This window comes from Cydia pomonella, chromosome 15 (assembly GCF_033807575.1).
Source record: "Cydia pomonella isolate Wapato2018A chromosome 15, ilCydPomo1, whole genome shotgun sequence".
NCBI classification, from domain to species: domain Eukaryota; kingdom Metazoa; phylum Arthropoda; class Insecta; order Lepidoptera; family Tortricidae; genus Cydia; species Cydia pomonella.
In genome coordinates, this window is record NC_084717.1 from 5,827,225 (window position 1) to 5,840,516 (window position 13,292).

Below are 13,292 nucleotides of genomic sequence, written 5' to 3' on the forward strand. Positions count from 1 at the left end.
GCTAAAGAAAACGGGATTTCTGTGTAAGCAGGTCTGTAACAGGGTGTGGAGTCAAGTCTGGGTGCTTGCTGTGTATTTAAATTATAATGGAGTTAGGGATTAGTCTCGAGATTGAACCATTTAGGTCAAACCTCTTGAACCTTTCAATGCGTATGCAGTAAATACTCGCGCTCGTAGTTTTTTTCTTTTACACCTAAGATTGAATGACGTTGCAGTTCTTGTTCCTAAGAATGAAGAAGGCTGGCCCTAACTCGACAACAGTATAACCGTGTGTGCGTTGAGCTGGTGATGGTGGTGCATTCCAGACGCAGGAGCATTGCTGCCCCATGTCCTGACGGCCCGGCGTCGGCGATCCTCGCGCGGCGGAGACAGGTACCTTTCCTCTAGTATTATACTCCTTTCTTAGTACTACTACTTAGTAGTTCTAGCACTACCTATGTATATGTATAGACGCGAGCAGAAACCATAGTTATTTATCTTGAGAAACATCATTCGCAAAATAACAATGTATCGGAATCACAAATGCGACCGAAGAGTCCCGAAGAGTCATCATGTTCATAAATTATTTAAGTTCCATTGATATTTTCTATAAATATTGCCATTTGGCTTGGCCCATTGATCTGGTGAATAGACCACTATTCGCTATGTGCACGACTGTCACGCAACCTAGCATCCGCAAGTCTAGGGGAAAACGTCAATTCACTACATCTTATAAAACTACTCCAAAACTAAAAACTACTGAACGGATTTTCATAAGACTTTCTTATCTATCAATATAGTGATTTTTGAAGAAGGTTTAGGTTAATTTGTTTAGGTTTTGTGTAAATTGGTTAACGATGTTGTCGGAAAAAAATCACGCTGGCTAGGAGCTTTAATCGAAAACGCTGCCTAATCCGTTTGAGCTATTGCAACACAATGTATAGTAGGGTTTTCTCTCTTTCATGGGTCTACAAAAAAGTCCACGATGTTGAATATCTGTCTTTTAAGGACGAATTACTATACCCATTCTTAACTTCTAGAAAAAGATCACATAATATGTGGCATTTGCAAAGCTATTTATTTTCACGGATACAGTATGAATAATTATCAAATTATATACGTTAGTTATATTAAGCATTTCATGTCATACAGATTACAATGATCCTCTACACCATACAATTTAAATGAATATTTTAGGAGTAATCGTAAATTAAAGTGTCATTTCGAGCCATATAACTTGTACGAAATGTTAAAGAAGCTATCACAGTTCTAAGTTTTCCACCTTATGCGCTGGGATCGCTTTCCTTACCCCACCATGAACCTTGCACGAAGCCAATATTGCATAAATAAATAAATATTATAGGACATTATTACACAAATTGACTAAGTCCCACAGTAAGCTCAATAAGGCTTGTGATGAGGGTACTTGGGCAACGATATATATAATATATAAATATTTATAAATACTTAAATACATAGAAAACACCCACGACTCAGGAACAAATATCCATGCTCATCACACAAATAAATGCCCTTACCAGGATTTGAACCCGGGACCATCAGCTTCGTAGGCAGGGTCACTACCCACTAGGCCAAACCGGTCGTCAAAAATACATAAGTATCCCCATAAGTATGATAGCTCAGCGCCGTCGATCCTCATGCGGCGGTGATTGGTCATCACTCTTATAATCTGGGGGCACGGCAGTGCCCCCGCCAAGGCGAGCAAAAAAGCGGCACGGCCGTATCATCATCCTTTTCTTGAAGCAGTTCTGGCCATTTTCGCCCCCCCCTATAAATTCGTTGTGGATGAAACCTGAAGGCTGTATTGTTACATACAATTCAGCCTTCTAAAACATAAAAGATTTTTTATATTGATATGGTCACTATAAGATGTTATTAGGTTAGCTAATTACGTAATAACTTGAGACAGAAAGGTCCCTTAGATATGTAGGGACTGAATAAATTAACCCACTTGGTATTTATTACATGGATCTCACTACTTTTTATGGTAGAAGAACTGAGTTGCGACTGTTGCGAGACTTGGTTTTTTTTACAAGTTAGGTTTTTGATGACATTATATGTGACCGAAACCGGCAAAACGTCTTAATTCGTCGCTTGCCATAAGGACGAGATTTGATGTTGTATCTTTATACGAATAACCTGTCAAGGCGTCCTTATGACAAACGACAAAGTGGGACGTTTTGCCGGTTTCGGTCACATATAGACCTAAATGTATGCAAACTGATTTAATATAGGTACCGGACAGATGGGATAAGCTTACCAATACCTATTACGTATCCTAACGGCCCGGTGTATTCCCGTGGAGCGGAGACACGTTTAAATCCAATTAGTCTGAGAACGCCGGCATTGACTCTAGGCGATTTAAACTTTGCTCTTGCTCGCTATACTTAAGGTTTATTTACACCTTGGATGCCCTTTGCCGAGGTTACTTATACTTCCGAAGACGAAGTATGTAACCTAACTCATTGTTATTTAAGAATAGAATAGAATAGAAAAACGTTTATTGCAAAACCATCTACAAACAGCACCACATTAGAAAACAAAAAAAGTAAGAGAGAAGATCTAGTACACTAAACAGTTATAACTACTTGTAACTTATACTAACATGCAATAGTTACAGTGATGATGCTGTAATAGAGGCTACAATTGGACACCACTCAGCATATGCTCTAACATATATATGCTACAGCGCTGGTCTTCCGTGGAGCCCAGGGCAAGAAGATAGCTCGGAACAGTAAAGGCAGTGTCAGTCAGTGATTTAGCAAGTATTAATATTTAACACAAGTTAGAAACTAATGCACGGAAAAATTTCAAAGCGGAAGTGAGTGGGTTGGGAATATCTAAAAATATATAAAAATATAAACAGGTAAAGTCAGACATGTATTTAGTTTAATATATAGTAAAGCATATATACATAAAAAGGCAACTCGTTAAAAATAGATAAATAATTCAATTATAACATAAAATAATCATAATCTAACTAAGGTGCATGGATCGCGAAGAACACGGCAGTTGGAAGCTGAAAAGATATTGTTTAAATTTAAGTTTAAAAGTGAGTAATGTTTTAGAGTTACGTATTGGAGGGGGTATGTTGTTCCAGCATTTCGTAGCAGAGTAGCGAAAACTGCCACGAAATGCTGCTGAACTGCCGTGTCTCGGACAGAGAAGTCGAATGCCATCTCTCATTGGACGGGAGGAGAACGACAACTTGTTAAAAAGGTATTGGGGTTGTTGAAAATTTACCACACCGAAAAGTAAGGTCGCAAAGTGCAATGATCGACGTGCTTCCATTTTCAACATCTTACCACTGTTAAGATAAGGGGTGACATGAGCACGTGGAGGGATGTGAAAACAGAAACGGGCACAAGCATTCTGGATGCGTTGTAGGAGCGCCTTTGAACGAGCCAGCAAGCAACCGTTAATCACAGTATCGACATAGTTGAGTTTGGATAATATTAAGGTGTCGCATAATTTTATTCTTAGGTCGACACTGAGATATTGACGAACCTGGTATAGTACTCTCAATCTATAGTAGCAGTTTTTAGCGACATCGAGTACATGTTGTTCAAAACGCAAGCGCTCGTCTAAGATTAGGCCAAGGTTACGGGCTACCGAGACTCGTTCGAGGCGATCCCTTCCGAGCACAACATTGATATCAAAGCTGGCGAGTTTGTCAACTTGGCCTTTAGTGCCGAGCACTAGAAACTTTGACTTGTTGGGGTTAAGGACTAAGTCACACTGTTCAGACCAAACATCGATACGATCAAGATCCTGATTCAATAGCTCCAAGGCAGTTTGTATCTCCCGAGGGTGGAACGTTTTGTAAATTTGTAGGTCATCTGCATACATGTGATAGTGACAGTTCTTTATACAACTCGTAATGTCAGCCACGTACAAAATAAATTTGGATGTATCATTTGCTAAACTTTATTAATTCGGAAACCCAGGACCTCTCAATCCTAAAACTGTTGAATTTACAGAAAACATAAAGATCGCAAATTTATCTTTACCCAATCCTTCATATTCAAACATTTTGAAAAGTTATAAGAAAAACTACCAAAACATCATTAAGTTTCGCTTTACCGAGGCCAGGCTTCTGCGGTGGCGTTGACGGCGGTGAACCTTGGCTTCGGTTTCGTGCAACAAATTATATACCTGTACTTTATCCGATCACGGCGAAGCAAAATGAGGGTTATGATACAATTTGCAAGGTTGTGACTATGATATACAAGATAATTCCTTCTGTCTTACCTACTAGTTGGTGATGTAATTATTTTGTTTATTTTCTATCTTTACCCGATGGTTGACTGTGGCAGCGAATGCTTGGCATTAATTAAGACAATCATTCGTATTTTCTTGTATTGTGTACTATAATGTACCGAATAGATACCCAAATGCATGTTGTAATACTACCGATGAAGACAATTGCGATTACATCAAAGTTAAAAGTTAATTTACCACAACGTTTGCAAAACTTCAACTTCAAACGATAAATACCTATAGAAATGAATAGTCAATTCCGCCGTCACATCATCAATACAGTAGCAATGTTAGCCATGTACACTTCTGTTCGTTTTTTATTTCAACTGGGTCCCCCTATGGATAGAGGATGATTGCGTTTTTATGATCTATCATGTCACTCATTCGCACTCAGGCACCAGCTACAGGCCGTCCAATAGAACACGGTTCCCACCGGCTTGGTTATAATTTTTAGCTCACGTTTACTAAGGCTCATGGACAAACAGAAGTTTTTGTGGTACAAACGAGTGTTTGACAAAATGAAACATCGATAAATTTGTAATCGATAAGTCAGTCATAGATTAATAATTAAAAGATGTAACTTCTACATCCTGTAAATCACCGAGCAATTTCAAGAATGAAAACCAATTACAAAACAGTACATAATTTCTTTATCAAATTATATTTAGTACTTAAACATAAAAACGTAAACTGTAGTGTACAGTGCCAAAAGCATAGAAAACTAACTATTTCGCGTTAACTATCTTCTTATACGATGTTAAAAAATTATGATGTTAAGGTAACATCGATAACAAACATGTCGATATTTGCTTTTGTCAATCACTTTATTTTGCCACAATAACTTCTATGTCTGCTCATGGAGAAAAGGAAAAGTCGAATTAGCTCCGACTTCTCGACAAACGTTTGATCGACGCTGCCACTTATACGGCGAGATAGACTACCCGCATTTTTCTAAGTTAATTAAAGAGGTCTATTTTGCCGCGAGATACTGTTGCGCCAATATGTGCTAGCCCCGCTGGTATTACCTACTGTAGGTAATTACTTATGAATTCATTTTAAAGCAAGATGGTCTAGCCATAAATTCTGAAACTATATTAATTGACAACTATGAATTTAAGGTTGCTGAATTAGGTTTTACATATTAAATAGAGAAACTAATAACGATTTCGAATGCATAATGATTATTCGATGTTGTCATCCCTTCGTTAATACTTGTATATTAATTAATGAGCGACGAAAAAAATTAGCACCTGCACTTTTTCATCACATACGTCGGGAATTTCGACACTGCAGCTTTTAAAATAATCTTTTTGTTTTTTTTTTTCTATTTATTTAGAAACAAACAGTCATACACAATTTTTGATCAAAACTTATAGACAAAAAATAGACCTATAGTTTCATATGTAGAAATAAAATATAAACAGGTCCGTGGCTATTACAAAAAACAAAAATACTTAAATCTGTATTTTATAATAACAAATACTTGAAATATGTAAATCAGTGATTTGATACGTCTGCAGAAAATAAGTTACATATACGTCGTAGTCTCGTAGTACATTAAATTTAAGCAAATAACAAATTCCAGTTATAATCAATATTTAAATGCATTCTTAAGTTGTGTTAGTGAACAGTTAAAAATGTCTAAATCATTAAGTTTTTGATTCTCATTAAAAAGTTTACATGCGCGTTTGATAAATACATTCCCACCGTAACCAGTCCTGCTGAATGGAATAAAAAATAAGTTTCTTTTACGACAACAGCGCTCACGTCTTCGCGGAACTCTAAAACAGATTTTATGTAAAAGAATAGGGGCTTCTAATTGTGAATGGAAAATCTTAAAAAGCAAAACGGAATCAGTGGAATCTCGACGGTCACTAAGAGTTTGAATATTTAAACGTATTCTGTGACGAACTAATTGTTTTGTGCCACGTAGAGAGGGCATCCTTATATTTTTTTTATTCAAAGAATCAAATTTTGGCTTGTCCAACCAACACAATAAAAAAAAAAAAAAAAAAAATCAAAATATTCTTTATTCAAATAGGCCTAGCAACAAGCACTTTTAAATCGTCAAATTTTACAAATATCATCTTAATCTAAATATCAGAGCAATTTATTGATGCAGTTATTATTGTTCTAAAAAAACATTGAACTATTATAGATATGGTAAACTTAATAATAAGAATTTCATAAAAAGATCGTCATACATCAAAATTGTATAAAAATACTAGTCTAGAACCTTTCTAGAATAAAATCTAAATGTCAAAAAATACGGTATATATATACATTGAATTATCAATTTCATCATTAATAACATAACAATAAATAATTCATTCTTTACAATCACACTTAATCCCACGGTGTTTCATCATTCATGTAGTCTTGTGTGCTATAATAGGCTTTAGAGATAAGCTTACGTTTTACATAATTTTTAAATTTACTAACAGACAATTCAGTTATAATATTAGGAAGTTTATTGTAAAATCTTACACAATTACCCATGAATGATTTCTTAATTTTATGGAGCCTAGTGAAGGGCACTGCGAGCTTATGCTTATTTCTAGTATTAATATTATGTATTTCACAGTTTTTCTTAAAACTGGCAATGTTTTTATGTACATACAGAATATTCTCATAAATATATTGACAGTGTACTGTCATTATGTTAATGTCCTTAAACTTATCTCTAAGTGTGTCTCTATGGTACATTTTATATATTGCACGAATAGCCCTCTTCTGCAGAACAAAAATGGTATTTATCTCTGAAGCACTACCCCATAGTAAAATACCATATGACATAATGCTATGAAAGTAACTAAAGTAAACTAATCGAGCTGTTTTCACGTCTGTTAACTGACGGATCTTGCTCACTGCAAAAGCTGCAGAACTCAGTCTATTCGAGAGATTAGCAATATGGGGACCCCATTGTAGTTTAGAATCTAAAGTTATACCAAGAAAAACTGTGCTATCTACTAGTTCCAATTCCTCATCCTTGACAATGACACCTGTTTGCTCATTCCTTATGTGACTTGTAACAAACTTAATACACTTAGTCTTTTTCTCATTTAACAATAAATTATTAACATTAAACCAATTTACTACTTACTTTAGAAATAGCATTGTTTACATCACTGCAAGCTTGTTGCTGTCGTTTGACTTTGAAAATAAGTGAAGTATCGTCTGCAAACAATACTATGTCATGGTGGGTCTTTACTAGGTAAGGCAGGTCATTAATGTAGATAAGGAACAGGAACGGCCCCAATATTGATCCCTGCGGTACACCCATAGAGACCAATGACCCCGGTGATCGCTGTCCACTCACATCAACCCTTTGTATTCTACCGTGTAAGTAAGACTTTATTAAATTCAGTGCCGAGCCTCTTACTCCATAATAGTGCAGTTTCCTGATCAATGTTTCATGATAGACGCAATCGAAGGCCTTAGATAAGTCACAGAAGATACCTAAAGCATCCTGTGACTCCTCCCAGGCATCGAAGATCTGTTTAATTAGCTCAACACCAGCGTCGGTTGTTGAGCGACCCCGTGTAAAACCAAATTGTTTGTTGTGCATTAGATTATTAATGTTAAAATGTTTCAATAACTGACTCAAAACTATTTTTTCAAAAATTTTGCTGAATGTTGGTAACACTGATATCGGTCTAAAGTTAGTGGGGTCGGATGTGCTACCTGATTTAAATAAAGGAGTGACTTTACTATGTTTCATTAGATCAGGAAACTCACCGCAGTCAACACTGTTATTAAATATAACTACCAGGTCAGGCGCTACAACTTCTATTAAGGATTTGACAGTATGAACGGAGACTCCCCAAAGGTCACTAGTTTTTTTTACATTAATTGATTTAAACGCCTTTAATATATCTGAGGCACTCACATGTTCAAAATTAAGGTTTCTAGTACATTCTGGGACATTCTCTTCTAACAGTGTAACGGCAGACGAGGGTGATGAATTTAAGTTCTTAGTTGTGGAAGCTGGTACCTCGGTGAAGAATTTTTCAAATTCTGTTGCTACATCTAAACTGGAATCTACGATTTTGTCATCAATTTTTAGTTTAAGATCTTTCATCCTTTGCTTTGATCTACCAGTCTCCACATTAATTACTTTCCACGTTGTTTTAATTATATCAGAGCTAGTTTTTATTGTTTGACTTATATAATTACGCTTAGCGATATGGCAATCTATTTTAAACTTCTTCGAATATTGTTTAACATATTCCTTAAATTCATCACTCGTATTGAACCGCCGTTCCTCATACAAGGCATACAATGCACGTCTTCGTTGATGTAACTCTGCAGTAGCCCACTCACTAAAAACTGATGCATCACTAACCATGACCGATTTTGTAGTAAATATCGCATTATAATTTTCCATAAAAGTGTGAAAGAATGAATTATACATATCATTAGGACTCATGTTGGAAGACAGAAAGGGTAGCGCCTGAATTAAACTTTGTTTCATTCGTTCCACGCGGTCAGAGGTTACTGGTACAAAAGTTATTTGTTTTCGCAAGGTATTTTTCCTTACAGCCTCAAAAGAACGTCTTATTTTAACGAAAAAAAAATTCGTATATAGAGGCATGTATCAAGGCGAAGGCTGAAAAAAGGAATAATCATTAGGCATGTTTTATTCGTTATTAGTCCCCTTATTAGGTACATAATAATAATTCAGCCTATATACGTCCCACTGCTGGGCACAGGCTTGGGATATAGTCACCACACTGGTATATAAAACTTAACTAAATTATTTTTAAAATCATATTCTCTAGGGACAAATAACTTTGTGTCAAAATTTATGGTTAGTTTAGGTAGATATCTTTCAACTTCCTTGACGATAGGTATTGTAGGTACTCGTATTTCCCCTACGCATTAACAGTGGGTGGTTTCGTCAGTAAAGGTTACTGAAACGAGTCAACCAGTCCGGTTATTCGGTTGCGTGTTTAATGTCATCGCCGCCGACTTCTACAGGCGACTATATAGTCAGGCGGTAATAATGTTCACCTTGAAAGTCATGGTACATAAACATTATCCATGAAAACATTTCTTCATAATAATAGTTATTACAAAAAGTCAGATTTAATCGATACTGTATATTCCATACAGTAAGAATCTGCGATTTTTTTGATTTATAGAAGTATACTGAAAAAATATGGTCTATCGAGCAAACATTAAAGTGATTTTCATTACGATGAACTGCTTTTTACAATATCAACAAATGTTTGAAAAACAGTAACGTTACCTGTTTGAACATTTCTGAGTATTGAAAAACGACAAAAACAAACGGACAGTCACTACATTTTAGCTAGCTCAAAAGAGTAGTTTACTGTCGTTTCGGAACAGATTTCAATTATTTTAAATGTTTTTTTCTCAGTGTAGGTAGGACCATTTAGCCTTTCTAACGTTTTTTTGCTGATATGGCACGATGAAGGCAATTAGGCAACCCGACATACGAAATTTTAATTGAGTTGATTTGCTGGTTATTAGATTGATTTATGATATTTAATTTTGATGCATGTCTCTCTCAATTTTGATGCGTTGCACTTAATAAAATAACATATCAATAACAAATCAACATTAGATATCTAAAGTTTGAATACTGCTCCGTTGCATTCACAAATCCTATATTTTGATAAAATCATATTTGAAGTCGCACTAGTTAAAAAGTTAAACTTCGTCTCGTAGAGTCTGTTCGTGCCACGACTGTCACAAGGTTAACGATGTCACCAGCTGTTAAAACGCAATTCGTGATTGCGCCCCTGTGTAGTCGTTATCAATTTCTATTTACTTGAACCGCAGAGAATTTACATAAGCGCAATTCTTGGAACAACGACTACATTAAACGGAATATTTAAGTAGCATAGAGAAATGAGTCAAATGAGTTACTATTTACTACTTAACTATCTCTCCTCTTCTTCCTCGCGTTATCCTGGCATTTTGCCACGGCTCATGGGAGCCTTGACAACTAATCCCAAGATTTGGCGTAGGCACTAGTTTTTACGAAAGCGACTCCAATCCAGAGGGTAAAGTAGACCTTATTGGGATAAGTCCGGTTTTCTCACGATGTTTTCACCGAAAAGCGACTGGTTAATATCAGTGATATTTCGTACATAAGTTCCGAAAAACTCATTGGTTGGAGCCGGGGTTTGAACCCACGACCTCCGGATTACAAGCCACCTCGCACTTACCGCTAGGCCACCAGCGCTTACTACTTAACTATGATGTTAGTAAAAAGGTTGCTACGATTTGCTACGAGCTACGGCGTAGCACATATAGCGTTGCTTGGTAAAGTTCACCAGTTGGTAGAAACGATTTTATTCGAATTAAAATGTTTATCTTGAATTGATATTCAGGTCAATTCGAACGTAAACTGACATCAGAATGGTACTTGAATGTTATTCATGTACGCATAAGTACGAGCGAAATGCACGATAACCGAATATCATCAGTTAGATATCATTCTGATAAATATCCGTGTATATTTGAATTGACCTGTACGTTTACGTTAACATTACTCGCAGCGGGACTGTTGGCGCTTACTTGACTGTTGCTGTAGGTTTATAATTAGAAACCGAGACAGATGAGATAAATGATCACCACGATAATGCTAACCAAGTGTAACTGCAATCTCGGAATGAATTATAAATTATTCATAAGTAATCAGAGAGGTATGTTCAGTATATGTTAACGGCACCAGTCATGGAACATTTAAGAGAAAATCTGAAGTATTTTAATATTTTCTCGGCACCTGTAAAACTTTTCCACTTTATGCGTTGTTCTATTTGTCCTTTCTGTTTTCAATGTAATTAATGAAAGACTGTGATGAAAGATACTGCAATTTGTTTCGATATTATTAACAAGTAAAATTATGTTTTTTTGCTCCAGTCATGGTATGTATGGCGCCATTCATTTTAAAATAAAGAAAAACCAATGAAACATCAAACTTAAGCAACAACAGGCTTTTGTTTATGGTAAAACACTGGCAGTGTTTAAAACTGATGATAAATACTTATGTTACAGGATTTGCCTAAGTATGCCATCCCATTACTGGTGCCTGTTTCATTATAGGGGTGCTTACTATACACCACTTGCTTAAATTAAATAGCACTTCTTAGTATACAATTAATGTAATAATATGTGACGGCGACCGGCAAAATGCCGCACTTTCGCTTACCATAAGGACGCCTTGTCAGGTTATTCGTATAAAGATACAAACAAATCTCCTCCTTATGGCAAGCGACAAAGTAGCACGTTTTACCGGCCGCGGTCACATATAATAGTAGTATTACTACTAAACAGTGCCATTTGCTGACCAAATTACAATTGTTAAATTGAAGGAAAAATTCTAAAAACCTATGCGATACCCACCCACCTCCACCACCACCATTCGGACCTCCGGTCTAATCGTCCCTTAACCTAAGCTTCCGAAACTGGCTGTGCGACGTGACGGTGAACTTATACGTAAGTCTAAGGAAGGCGCGTAGCGACACTTACCGTAAGAGAACTACAGTTTTAACGGTACCGAAGCCCAAAATTAAATTGTCCAATTAATCTTCGTGTCTGGAAATAAATAGGTAAAAATACTGAGGTAGGGCAAGCTACTGACTTCATGTCAAGATACATCGAGAGGCCATTTTGGAACATCGGTCCCAAGTGCCCAACGATGGGAATTTTTCTTAAAATCCTACAAGTTAATATACTCGTTCGCCATAAAAATGGGCTATTGGAGACCGCACTTCGCGGCGCGATGCACTCGGTGCAAGAGTGGGCGGCTATCTTATCCAGTAGTGCACTCAGCGTGGAGGGTGCTTGCGTGCAGAGCCTTTGCCTAATGGTACTTCTTTGCATACAGTGACGTCACAACAGCGTTTCGTCTCAATTTGTATTTGATTAAGAACATGATTGTGAAATGTACTAATAATACAATAAATATATATATGTAATGATGTATGTGTGTAAGGTCTGTATTACTTGTAATATGACGTCAAGTCATAATCATGCGTTATTGTACAATTTGTGTGCCTAATCCACGAATATTACTTAAAGACAAAGCATTTCGAAATTTTGCAAACAAAAAAATTTAGAGTTCTCTGAAAAGGACTCAAGTCCTTAGGTCCTTACAAGACTCGAGTCTAACAAGTTGAAAAGAACTCGCTTAATATGTGAGTTTGAAAAACTGAGTCGAGTTTCAAAGCAGAGGACTCAAATTACTCGAGTCTTAACCAACACTAGTTAAAAGTCGATAAGGTATGTGGCGTGGAAATATCAGGGCATACAATGTCAAGGCATGTTTGGCATGATAGGCAATGATGAGCAAATTTACGTTATAAGTGGATTTGGCGCTACGCTTCTTAGTAGTCTATGTCTATCTCGGTTAATATGGTTACGCGTGCAGCCCCGCCCACTTACGTCCTACAGCGCTAAGGTCATGCTGCAGGGAAATAAAAAGCAACGGCTTTTAGCCAACAACGTAACGGAGCGTTAAGCTCGGCGTTCCTTAATTATTCAGGGCTCCGGCGTCTGTAGGCGAGCGTAATTCGATGCACTCGTTACTATTTCATTTGACTCCAAAAATGTATTGTGGGGAAACTGTATTGTCTGGAGAAAATCGGTTGGTAAGCCTGTCCACCTTAAATTTCTTTTTCAATGTTGTGTATGCTACCCCACCAATGCAAACGCCGTAACGACTACTGGACAACTCATTCAATTGTTTACCAATACGGTGAACAAATCCCAAATTCGAACTGGATTTTCATTGGCTGTTGCGGGTTATGCGTGTTAGGCTATGTGGATGGCGGTCGACGTCGTCGCCAGCGTCGATCAATGTCGAAGAGCGTTTTTTTGTGGATTTCGGGCCTGGAATCATTAACACAAACTGCACAAACGAGTGTAGGTGTGCACAAAGGAGGTCCTTAACCCTACATGCATATACTTCTATAAGTTCTATAGGTGCAGGGAGTTGGATGTAGATGTGCAGAATGTGAGATGGAAAAGTTTAAAAAAAATGGAAAATATCTCTGAAA

The 13,292-nt window shown here is 36.8% G+C and overlaps 1 protein-coding gene across 2 annotated transcripts in view; it reads left to right on the forward strand.

The window, feature by feature from the left end:
• Window positions 1-13,292, forward strand: part of LOC133525621 (potassium voltage-gated channel protein eag) — a 35,577-nt gene continuing 22,285 nt past the window's right edge. For both annotated transcript variants that reach the window (XM_061861937.1, XM_061861938.1), the window contains exon 1: window positions 1-372. The gene's annotated coding sequence lies outside the window, so the exon portion shown is untranslated. The remainder of the gene's footprint in view (window positions 373-13,292) is intronic.